Source organism: Dipodomys merriami, unplaced genomic scaffold (assembly GCF_024711535.1).
Source record: "Dipodomys merriami isolate MVZ:Mamm:240054 unplaced genomic scaffold, mDipMer1.0.p SCAF_3, whole genome shotgun sequence".
Taxonomy (NCBI): domain Eukaryota; kingdom Metazoa; phylum Chordata; class Mammalia; order Rodentia; family Heteromyidae; genus Dipodomys; species Dipodomys merriami.
The window spans coordinates 21,242,326-21,255,532 of record NW_027204492.1 but is presented as its reverse complement, the minus strand read 5'-3'; positions in this window follow the sequence as shown (position 1 = coordinate 21,255,532).

The window sequence follows — 13,207 nt, the reverse complement described above, 5'->3', positions numbered from 1 at the left end:
TTAATTGGAGATAAGAGTCTTATGGACTTTCCTACCTCAGATCTCAGCTTCCTGAGGAGCTAGGAATATAGGCATGAGCCACCAGCGCCCAGCTAAAAAACAGCTGCTTTTTAATAAAAAAAATATATAGTAAGCCTTGAAATGATTATTATATCTAAAGTATTTTGAGTTCAAAAAACTTCAAAGTACTTGAGTAATAGTATTTGCATAAACTCATTTTATTTATTGCATCTATTTCATTTTTTAAAAATTGAACCTACAAATCTGTTCTAAATGAATATTGTTATACTGAATTTACTTTTTAATTTAATGATATTTAATATATGAGGAAAGACATGAATCTAATTTTATTCATATTTATTATATGAGGAAAGACATGAATCTAATTTTATTCATTATTCATTTATTAGAAATGTGAAATTTATTTATATTGTGTTTTTCTCAGGATGTATTTTAAACATAATCATGTAGGCATAGGAATAATATCTCTGATTAATAAAAGATTTATCCTTGTCTCTATAATGCACCAGAAAGTTTGGTTTGCAGTGACATTTTGAATGCAAGTGAGAGATGGTTTTTATTAGTTTTCATAATATGTATAGAATCTGTGACATATTTAGTTGTACATATGACATATTTGTAATTTGAGTTTTATTAGTTTTGGAAATTATGAAAATGAGGAAATGCTGTTTAGAAAATTTTAAAACAGTATCACAAATAAAATAAAACAAAATAAGAATATAAGAGAAGAAATAAATAAAAATACCGTCTGTGGATTCGTAAGAGAAAGGCTTAATATTTGAGGCTGTATCGGTAAGATCTTTCCTTTTGTCAGTCTTAGGGCTTGAACTCAGGGCCTGAGTGTTGCCCTTAAGCTCTTTTTGCTCAAGGATAGTGCTCTACCACATGAGCCACAGCACTACTTCTAGCCTTTTCTGAGTAGGAGATAAGTAAGAGTTTCATGGACTTTTCTTTTCAGGCTGGCTGTGATCCATGATACTCAGATCTCAGCCTCCTGAGTAACAAGAATTAAAGGCATGAGCCATCAGCGCCTAGAGAGATTTTTAAGTAAAGTGAGATGCCATTGTTATTTAGAAAGGCCTATCTGATAACTTTTGTCACATACATTTTTTATTATTTTTTTAATTGTGAAAATACCGTATAGAGGACAATTACATGGGCAAGATAATGAGTACATTTTTTTATCAAGCATTGTTGCCTCCTCCTTTGTTTCCTCTTCCCATCGCTTCCCATCTCCCTCTCAACACTCCCCCTACCCCCGCCCCCCCACCCCGACCAAAGTTGTAAAATTCATTTTTTTAAAGGAGCTGTGCTCTACTGACCTCATAAAGTTTGTTTGACTGCTACCATCTTTTTAAAGCAGAATTTAAGAAAATTGCCCTTAATTTTGTTTCTCTGTGTGAGTACTGCAGCTTGAACTACGGGCCTCATACTTCTTCTCATCTTTTTTTCCCTCATGCCTGGCACTTTACTACTCAAGGCACACGTCCACCTCTGGCTTTTTACTGGTTAATTGGCAATAAGAGTATTGTATCTCCAGATGCCCAGTCTGGTTTCAAACAATTATCCTCATATTTCAGTCTTCTGAGTAGCTAGGATTATAACCATAAAGTACTGATATTGACAGTCCTTCAGTTTTAAATAATAACACATCATGACTTTCTTATAAAGAGTTGAGGTGGGTGAATAAAAAGATGGAGAAAGACTCACACATGCCCCAAATCACAAAAAGTTAAAAAAATGCATAAGGTGTTAGATATACTAATAGCTTGTTTCAATAATTTCACAATGTAAATATATATGAAAACATCACACTGTATAACATAAATATGTACAATTATAATGATTTAATTACACAATATAACACTTTAAAATTTCCAAAAAGAAATACTCATATTTCCAGTATGATTTAACCTTTAAAATTGAAATTTGATTTTATTGAAAAACAAATCGTTTAAATAGGGATAAAGGTGGACCCATTGCAACAATGAGATGTATAAGTCGTTATGTCGAAAAATGAACTTTACAACTTTGGTGCGGGGAGGGGTGTAGCGAGGAGGATTGGGGGGGGCGGGGGGAGGATGGGAAGGGGAAACAAAGGAGGAGACTACAATGCTTGATAAGAAATGTACTCATTATCTTGCCCATGTAATTGTAACCCCTCTGTACAGTATTTTCACAAAAAAAAAAAATCCCAGGGTAGACATAGTGGCTTATACATATAGTACTGAAACAAGAAGATTAAGAGTTCTGCATTTGGAGGTCATCCTTGGTAAAATTTAGTGAGACATTTGAATCAGAAATGTTGGTCATACCTTTGATGTCAGCAAAGAGGAAGATTCTAGATAAAGGAGAACATAGTCTGAAGCTGATTGTAGGCAAATATATTAGACCATTTCCAAAATACAGTCAAAACAAAATGGCTACAGTGGCATAGCTCCATTTGGCAGAGATCCTACCTATCGAGCATAAGGCCTTGATTTCAAATCTCAGTACGATCAAAAAGAAAAGACAAAATTTCAAAAAAGAATTAAATCTTAATCATCTATTGGTTGATAAAGTAGAAACAATAAATAAAAAATAAACTTCCATAAATGACACATGTGTGAGAAAAAAATATATAATGTTGAGGACTAACGTGTACTAAAAAAAAATACTGAAAGCCTATCCCCAATACTTAACAGAATTTTTAGATAGAGGTCTTAATGGAGGTTAAAAACAGTCTATAATTGGTCTTTAGTTCAGTCTGACTATTAAAAGAATTAAGCCAGAAATACAATGTTGCTGTCTTCTAAGAGTTTTGGAAGCTTTAAGAGGATTGAAATAACTCTCTGTGCTAAACATTATAAAATAATAAATGTAAAACAAATACATTCATGAGTATACAAATATTTTGTTATTCATATAATGTGATTTATAGGCATTTTTGCAAGTTTTTAGAAGCACATTTTCTTGAAATTTTTAAGGAATATAAATAAGAATAATAAATGAGGTAATTTTGATCAATAAAACTTTCCACCGGTTATTGAGAACTGAACTATAATTATAGTAATTACCTCTAAGTCTTGAATTTTCTGTAGTACCCTAGGTTCTAGATGTCAGTGTGCAACCAATATTGATTTTAATAGAAAAGAATAATACATAGGCATGAACATGATCAATGTACATTTTGTGTAATACATACAATCATGATAAAACACGTATTCTTTGCTGACTAATATAAAATAAAAATATACTTCCAAAAATACAATTAGTGGGAAAAAGTGACTATGTTACATTATCACAAACCAAATTGTCATTGTTTAGGCTATTTAAGAAAAATACATTTTCACTTGTTTATTTCTAATATGTTTTTAGAATACAGAGTTAATTTCACATTAAGTCTAGCCCTGTTGAAATGTATGGAGTGGCAAGAATTATAGAGCAAAGGATGAGCCCTACAGTGAGTTTTACAACTAGTTTCCACTAGGTAAGCACATGATTTCTAAATTTTTCATGGATGAAAATAGAGCATGTATTATACCACCCCTCACTTGAAGTTTATAGTTATAGTTGATCATGCTTAAAATGCAGGATTTGCAATCTACCTTATAGAAAGGTAGTATCGTAGTAATTCACCAACCTTTAGAAAATCAATACTCATTTCTAGCCCATCCAGTTCTCCCAAATTTTGCATTTTTGACATTTTTGCAAAATTATCTCCTAGCATCTCTGTAGTAATTCGCATTGATTGCAATGAACTTGATCAGAGACAAAGCAATAAACTGCAGCCCTGATGCTGCTAAAGTCAGCAAATAAGCTACTTATGGCTTCATTTTCTGTGCTTTTTTTTCTTTTTTTTTTTTTTTTTTTTGCTTTTTTAGGCTTTTTAAAGTTTTACAACAGTAAACTTTTATACTCATGTCACATGAGGCTTGGCTGAACCATCTAAGCTAACTTCATTATCCCAAATGTTAATAATTGCATTTCAATAATGGCTTTCATTAAAGTACCTCCAGGAGCTTATCAGACATCAATTAAGGTAAACCACGCCCCTGTGAAGGAGGTCAAGATCATTATATCCTCTGAGACACAATGAGGTTACTGACTGAAGGTCATGGAGCAAATTAACAGCTAGTAAGTGGCAAAAGACCCACAGAACAAACTAAGCTCTTGTTTTCTTTTTATATTATATTTGGTTTTCTTAATACTATCTGTACTTAACTTACCTGATTTATGAATGAAGTATAAATTCAATATTTCAAATGCTACAAATTTAAAATATATAAGTTCATATAGTTTAACCATAGTTTAAACATACCTTAGTGGTCTACAAAGACTGATCAATTGTAAAAATTTTGAAATAGTGATTGTCTTTTATATCTCTGATTTATGAAAATGATCCCAAGATATTTAGATTGTAAATACTAATGTTATTTACCCATAACTATAATTTCCTCATAAATCTGCTAAGACTGCATTTATATATGGGTTAATCTCTTTCCTATTGTTTCATCTTTAGGTATAGATACCAAATAAGTAATTATGAATGCATACATTGAGTAGATAATCTCTGTTACACACTAGCAGGAACTAAAATAAGTAGCTGATAAAGAAATAATTGCTTCTTGATGAAGTGTTTGACATTAACCATTTGGCAAAACGTCACTTTTTGAAAAGTGTCTTATTTTGGGGCATTTGAGAAGTTTTTACTGGAGACAACTAGAAAAGGATCGGCCAAGTGAAGAAACAATAGAGTTGTAAGTTTGTGAGTCGCAAAAAAAAATGAAAGATACAGTGAAAGGAGGACAACAGTAAAAAAAAAAAAAAGTAAACAGATTTTATTTTGGAGGATAAAACTGATTGTTGACTAATCTATTTCACAAGTGGCTTGTCTCTTCATGAATCAGTTCCTGCCACAATTTAAATGCACCTGTTTAGTAACTCAGCAAAGAACTAGGCACACTGTATGGGGCTCTAATTGTTCTGACAGAGAGTTGGGCATGTGAGGCTGTACTTTCATGGGTCATGGAATGAGCTGAGTATGAGGACAACACTCTCCTAGGGCAGTTGAGTAGCTACACTTATTTTGTATTACTTTCTATGTTTAATTGTATTCCTTTCTGGAACTCTGAATTTGGGGAGTTTGGGCTTTTGTTTGGGGAGATTATGCCACCAGTGCTTTCTGCTACATGTTTTTAGTATATGAACACAGAAGCAACTTTCAGAAGATGGAAGAAACAAAAAACTGAGAAAAAATGAAACTTACATCACTTGATGGCTTTTCAGCCCTCCCACAATGCCACACTCCATCTGTCTGTAATTGATTGCTAACTTCTTTTTTTTTTAGAAATTGGGGGATAAGCCGGGCGCTGGTGGCTCACGCCTGTAATCCTAGCTACTCAGGAGGCTGAGATCTGAAGATCACGGTTCAAAGCCAGCCCGGGCAGGAGAGACCGTGAGACTCCTATCTCCAATAAAACCACCAGAAAACCGGAAGTGGCGCTGTAGCTCAAGTGGTAGAGCGCTCGCCTTAAGCTGAAGAGCTAAGGGACAACGCCCAGGCCCAGAGTTCAAGCCTCACGACCGACAAAAAAAAAAAAAAAAAAAAAAAGAAATTGGGGGATATAATTTTTTTTATTTCCACTAGTCTCTCTGATCTATTTTCCAACATCTTTGCCTCAGCTGGGCTTTTAAGTCATATAACTTGCAGTTTCTCACAGGGAATAGAAACAAGGCTGTCATTATCTCCCATTTTAATCTCCTCCATTATTTTCCAGTTGAATTTCAGACTTGTAATGATCAATGTATAATAGGTCTTGGTAAATATATATTTTAAAATATTACATGGTAAGTTAGAACTCATATTTTGTGGACTTATAAATATGAAGAAACTATGGAAATAAATGTAAACACTAAATTCTAAAATCATAACCAACAGTTCTTTGGGTAATTTTTTTTTTATTTCAAGCAGAGGTGTCTAAGGAAAAACTAGTGATATTTTAGCATATGGGTACTTTAAACAATTTAATATATGGTAGGATCAAATATAACTCAAGAAAGTCTGCTGCACATCGCAGAAGGTAATGGAATATGCAACAATAAACTTGCTTGTTGGGGCTGGGAAGGTGGCTCAGTGGTAGAATGTTTGCCTTGCATTCCTGAGGCTCTGGGTTCGATTCCTCAGCACCAAATAAGCAAAAAGAAAAGAGCTGGAAGTGGCACTGTGGCACAATTTGTAGAGCACTAGCCTTGAGTTGAAGAGCTGAGGGACAGTGCGCAGGCCCAGAGTTCAGGCCCCTCGACCGGACCCAAAAAACAAAACAAAACAAAACAAAAATTTGCTTGATGAAGGTGCAATTTTCCATTTTGTACGACTTGTCAGTTTTCAACCTTCTCATGTGGACCAAATAAAGCACAAAGGTAAAGAGGCCATGAATAGCGTTGTATCCAAATGATTAATTTTGAGTTGTGTTTCTATATTATTATTGAGGTAGTTCCTTTTTAAAGGCCAAAGATTGCAAAGGAAAATACCAAGAAGAGTTCTATATTAATGTAGGAGAATGTTAATTGGATTGCTCTATTCTACAGGAAAAGAAAAAGATTATGCATTTTGTCCTGGTCATCATCTGAAGATAGATGAAATGAGATAACAGAAAGGCCACTGAAGTCATAAAGCTGAAAAAAATTAACTTAGATTTGCCTTTCTAACTACATCTTAGCATGCTTTATGTAAAAAAGTAATTGAACTTTTTAAAAAAGAGTCACTGAATTTTATTCTTTAGAACTGTTGAGAAAATGCCAACCACAGTTTTTGTACGTATTTTATTGTAAAAATGCTGTACAGAGGGGTTACAATTACATGAGCAAGGTAATGATTACATTTCCTATTTAACATTGTTGCCTCCTCCTTTGTTTTCCCCCTACCATCCCTTTCCTCCCACTCCACAAATACCCTCCCTCACCTTCCCCCCACCCCAAGTTGTAAACTTCGTTTTCAACAAAGTGTTTTATCATCTCATTGTTACAATGGGTCAACCTGTATCCTTATTTAACAATTTTGTTAATGCCCTTTCCCTCCCTGAATTAGAGAAGTGTATGTACAAGATGCAGAGAACCGACATCAAATACAGTGAAAACAGGGGTAATACCATGGGGGAAGAACATACAAAGAAACAAAACAATCACAAGGAACATTATAAATACATTCGAAACAATAGCAAGAAAGAAAAAAGATGTTTGTGGCGCTATCTTGGGGTTCATTTAACTTAATATCATCTTATATGGCCAAACGTACATAGCCTTTGGTGTTTTCTGCTTGTCATACACATGTACAAGTTATTGCAAATAAGGAAAACCATAGGACCTATATTGATTTGGGCATAGCTTACTTCACTAAATATAATTTTTTTCCAAATCTTTCCATTTCCTAACAAATGAGGCAATGTCATTCTTTCTGATGGAAGCATAGAATTCCATTGTGTATATATACCACATTTTCTTGATCCATTCATCTACTGAGCGGCATCTGAGTTGGTTCCATATCTTAGCTATGGTAAATAATGCTACAATAAACATAGTTCTGCAGGTAGTTTTAGTATGGTATTTTTTGTGATCATATGGGTAAATGCCCAAAAGTGGAATTGCTGGGTCATAAGGGATTTCTATGTGGAGTCTTTTGAGGAACCTCCATACTGCTTTCCAAAGTACGTTCAACAAGATTACATTCCCACCAACAATGCAGTAAGGTTCCCTTCTGTCCACATCCCCTCCAGCATCTGTTCTTATTAGAGTTCTTGATTGCAGCCATTCTAACTGGAGTGAGGTGGTATCTCAATGTTGTTTTGATTTGCATTTCTTTTATGGCTAGGAAAGTTGAGCATTTCTTCATGTGTCTATTGACCGTTCTTATGTCCTCTTCAGAGAAGCTTCTCTTTAAGTCTTTAGCCCACTTATTTATTGGGAAGTTGTTTCATAGAGCACTTGTTGTTGAGGGATTTAATTTTTTGAGTTCCTAGTATATTTTAGATATGAAACTTGTACAATGTATGACTAGTAAAGATCTTCTCTCAATCTGTGGGATTTCTATTTATCTTGCTAGCTATGTCCTTTGCCATGCAGAAGCTCTGCAGCTTCATGCAATCCCATTTGTCCAATCTTTCTTTGATTTTTTGTGTTTCTGGGTCTCTATTAAGAAAATTTCAGCCTTTTCCAAGGAGCCCTAGGGTTTCTCCTATTCCTTCCTGTAATGATTTCAGGGTGTTTGCTTTGACTTCGAGGTCTTTGATCCATTTGGAGTTGATTCTAGTGCAGGGTGATATATAAAGATCTAGATTTAGTTTTCTCCAGGTGATTAACCAATTTTGCTTGCACCATTTACTGAAGAGGCTGTCTTTCTTCCATTCTATTTTTTTAGCACCCTTATGGAAGATTAGGTGGCTATGGGTCTGTGGGTTCATTTCTGGGTTTTCAATTGTATTTCGTTGGTCCTGAGGTCTGTTCTTGTGCCAGTACCAAGCTGTTTTGATTAGTATGGCTTTATGGTAGAGTTTGAAATTTGGTATTGATATTCCTCCAGCACTGTTCTTTCTGTTGAGGATCGTTTTTGCTATTTGGGGTCTTTTATTGTTCCATATGAATTTTTGGATTGCCTCTTCTATTTCCTTGAAGAATGAGGTTGAACTATTGATATTCATCACTTTGAATTTGTAGATAGCCTTGGGAAGTATTGCCATTTTTACCATGTGATTCTTCCAATCCAGGAGCATGGGAGGTTTTTTCACTTCCTAAATTCTGCTTTGATTTCTGTTTTCAGGTTTTTAAAGTTTTCATCATGGAGGTCTTTCACTTCTTTAGTTAACTCCTAGGTATTTTATTTTTTGTGAGGCTATTACAAAAGGAGTTGCTTTCCTGAAATCAGGCACACAAAAAGCCATTGATTTTTGAGGGTTAATTTTATACTCTGGAACTTTGCCAACGTTTCAAATCAGCTCAAATATATTGGGAGTGTAGTCTGTAGGACGCTTTAAATACAAGATCATGTCATCTGCAAAGAGGGAGAGTTTTACTTCATCTTTCCTTATTTGAATCCCCTTTATGTTTTCATCTTGTCTCCTTGTTGTAGCTAGGCATTCTAATACTAAATTGAAGAGAAGTGGAGAGAGTGGACATACTTTTCTTGTTCCTAAGCTTAGAGGAAATGGCTTTAGTTTTTCACCATCAAGTATAATACTGGTTGTAGGTTTGTCATACACTGCCTTTATTCTATTGAGGAATGTTCCGTGGATTCCTAATTTTTCCAGAGCCTTATTGGTAAAAGGGTGTTGGATTTGTCAGATTCTTTTTCTGCATCTATTGATATAATCATGGGTTCTTCTCCTTATTCTTGTTGTTGTGATGAATTATATTAACTCATTTGTGCATATTGAACCAGCTTTGCATCCCTGAAATAAATCCTGCTTGATCATGGTGTATAACTTTTTTGATGAATTGTTGAATTCAATTGGCCAAAACTTTGTTGAGAAGATTTGCATCCATGTTCATCAAATAACTGGGTCTTTTCTTTCTTTGATGAGTCCCTCATCAAAGGCAACAGAGAGAAGGATCTTGCTTTTTAATCCAACCAGACAATCTATGTCGCTTAAATGGAGAGTTAAGTTCATTAATATTGAGAGTTTGGACTGTGAGATGTTTGGTGGTTCCTGCCGTGTTATCCACCTTCGTGGGGGCTGTGACAACTGGGTTCTTCCTATGGTTTTGGATTCTCAGTTTGGGTGTCGTTTCTTGGCCTTTATTGTGCTCTTGGTGATTTTCTATGTATAGTACATATTTATGTTTTGTTGGGTTCATTTGGTAGAGATATATTGTTTCAGTTTTTCTTTGCTCTGGAAGGTTTGTGCTTGACCTTCCATTATAAAGGAGAGTTTAGCTGGGTACAATATTCTTGGTTGATAGTTGTTTGTATTTAGGGCATGCCATACATCATTCCTGGCTCTTCTTGCTTCAATTGTCTCTGCTGAAAAATCTGAGGTTATTCTAATTGGTTTCCCTTTACAGGTGATTGATCTTTTCTCCTTCACAGCTTTAAGGATCCTTTCTTTTGTCTGAATTTTTCCTGTGCAGATTATAATGTGACAGTGAAATGTCCTGTTCTGGTCTGGTCTATTTGGGGTTCTAAAACTTTCTTTTATATGAAAAGGACTATCTTTTTGCATGTTTGGCAAATTCTCTGCTAGGATCCTGTTAAATAATTTTCCTAGACCATTAACTTCTGTCTCTAGATGTTCTCTACACCCATTAGCCTTAGATTAGGCCTGCTGGTGTCTAAATGTTGAATACATCTATCATATTTCTTGAATTTGTCTTGGATAGTTGTGTGTTCTTTCTCTATAATATCTAGGCTGTCTTCAATTCCTGAGATTTGATATTCTTCATGGTCTAACATACTGTTAAGACATTCTACTTTGTTCTTTATTTCTTTTCCTTCTCATTGGTCAGCTTTGATGGCTTCAAATTCTTTGTTGGAGCTTTGTTTTACAATTTCTATGCACTTCTTTACTTCCTTAATTTTGTGTTCAGTGTTTATTCTCAAATCACTTAGTTGATTGGATATGGTTTCCTTGGACTCCCATTCTTTCTGTCTGGCTCCATTCAGCATTCCCTTTATGGTCTCCCTGAATTCTTTCAGCTGTCTGTTTATGGATTCCATGAATGCCTCTCTTGCTCTTTGTCTATTCTCATCCTGCTCTTGCAATTCCTGTATTACTTTTTGATTAGCTTCCTCACATTCATGCAATTCCTGTATTACTCTGACTATTCTCAGCCTGCTCAGGCAATTCCTGTATTAATCTTTGATTAGCTTCCTTATGTATGCTCATGAGATTCCAGTATTAATTTTTTGTTAGCCTCATTATGCTTGTGAAGTTCCTGTATTAATCTTTGGTTTGCCTTGTCTTGTTCCTTATCACATTCATACTGAGTCCATTGCAGGCTTTCAATCTTTTTATTCATCATGTTTACCAGTATTGTTTGTAGAGCTTTTGGGGAACTCTCCTCTGGATTATTGATTAACTGTTCTGTCACCTGGTTATCATGAGTGGGAATTGAGATACCTGGACTTGCAGTTTTACTTGTGCTTCTCTGGCTTGTTCTGCCCATGTGAAATGAAAGTAACACTAATTTTGTTCTAGAACACTATTTTAAGGCAAGCATCAACCAGAGTCCTGTAGTAGCACAGATTAATTGACCTAGTCAAAATGGCTATAGATACAATCTATTTCAACAGATTAATTGGTTAAGAACATCAAAAAGGGATTCAGTAGTCCAGAAATTAGTAGACTTAAGGAGAATTGTGAGGAAAAATAGGATTAGAGGTAGGTAGAGAGGTAAAAGGAAAGAGTGAATTTAACGGAGTCCTAATTTCAGCGAGGAAATGGATATAACCAAATGGAAGGAGGAAAGAGATAAAGAAATAAGAAAAAATGAAAAAAATTAAATTTAAAAAATGAAACACAAAATTATGTAAGCATAAAGAAATAATACTGATAAAAGAAATGGATAGAATGAGGAGAGCAACAAAAAGGAAAAAAATGAAAAAATAAAGAATAAAAATTTGAAAATGGCATACTTAAAAATTATATAGGTATTAAGAAATAATTCTACTATTGAAGTTAAGCCTAAGAGGTTGTGAATTGAGTACTCATTTTCTGAATTAAGTATGTGCACAATGAAGGATAAGGTCTAGTAATCCACAAAGGGTATATTGCTGGAGATGAGCAGCACAGCAATTAAGTCACACACAAAAAAGGAACAAAAGTTTAAAAGAGATTTAACAAAACACAAACAAAATACATACCCACCTAAAGTACATATTGTGAAAGGATTAAAAAAACAGAAAACAATTTTTAAAATAATTATTTTTAAAATTATATAGAAAAAATAGTTCCTTGATTTTTTTGGAGGGGGGGGGGATCTTGTGTCTGTAGCCAGTCTATTGGTGGAGGCTCTGGTTTGCCTTTTGCGTTTGGTTTTGCTGTGGCTTGATTGGTTTCATAAGTCAGTTTTTTGAGCAGGCAGAAAGAAGCTCGGCCTTACACAGGAATTTGTGATCCTCCTCCCAGGCTAGTTCAGTGGGAGGGAGATCTTCTTCGAGTATCATAAATGAGGGTTATGGCTATTTCCTCTAGCTTGGAGTTGTTGTGTTAGGCTAGTTTCTGGATATGTTTGAAGCCTATCAGAAATCAGTAACTTTTTCCTGAATGACTAGCTTCTGAGACACTCACAGAGTCTAGTCTAGAGCCATTCTCAGGATTTATGTTTACTGATTTTCATTTTTTTTCTTTAACCCCTCCTGCTGCTAAGTCTTCAGCCTGGGATGGAGTGGGGAGGGGCAGCCTCTGGCTCCATTTACCCAGTGAAGAAAGTCACTCCTCCTGGGGCAAAGCTACCTTTGCCTGGGAAGAGCAACTATTCCCTGGATGTAAGTGAGCAAGGCAGGTGAGTTTCCTGTGACCTGTTGAATCATTGTTATTTTTTCTTCCAAGGCCTGAGTTGGAACTAGCTGCTCGGGCCAGACCTTTGTCAGCATCAAAGATGGAGTTCATCTCCAGGGTGGGGGAAGGGCTACCTCCCCCTGCTGCTCCATGAGAAGGAGTGAGGATGTCTTGAGTGTACTCACAACAGCCTATTGTTTCCAGGGCGTCCATTGCTTGCAATCAGCTGGATGAAGATTTCTGCTCTTTGTCAGTTCTTGCTGGTGGTGAGTAGAATCCATTCACACCCCGCATTTGGTGCCTTTGTCCCGGGCTCTTTCTGTTGATATGGCAGCTATGATCCTCACTGGCAAGTGCTCAGATTGTCTCCATAAACAAGCTGCCTGAATTTTCCCTCTCTGGCCAAACTCTCTGTACCGTGATGGCACACTTGTGATTCTCTACCTTAAGACTGTTTACTGGAACACTAAAACTGCTTTCTATGTGAGAGCTTGTTTAGCCTCCAGCTTCTCCTCCTCCATCTTCCTCCAGACCACCAACCACATTTTTAATCTTCCTTTTGTATCATGTACCCATAACCAACACACAGTTAAGATTTTTTTTCTTGAAACAAAAGCTCCAGATGTTTGAGAAAGTACTTGAGCAAAGTTCTAATAAATTAAGCAGCGAGTTCCTAAAACTATAGGATCCTTTTTCTGTTGCCTTTTGCCAGTGAC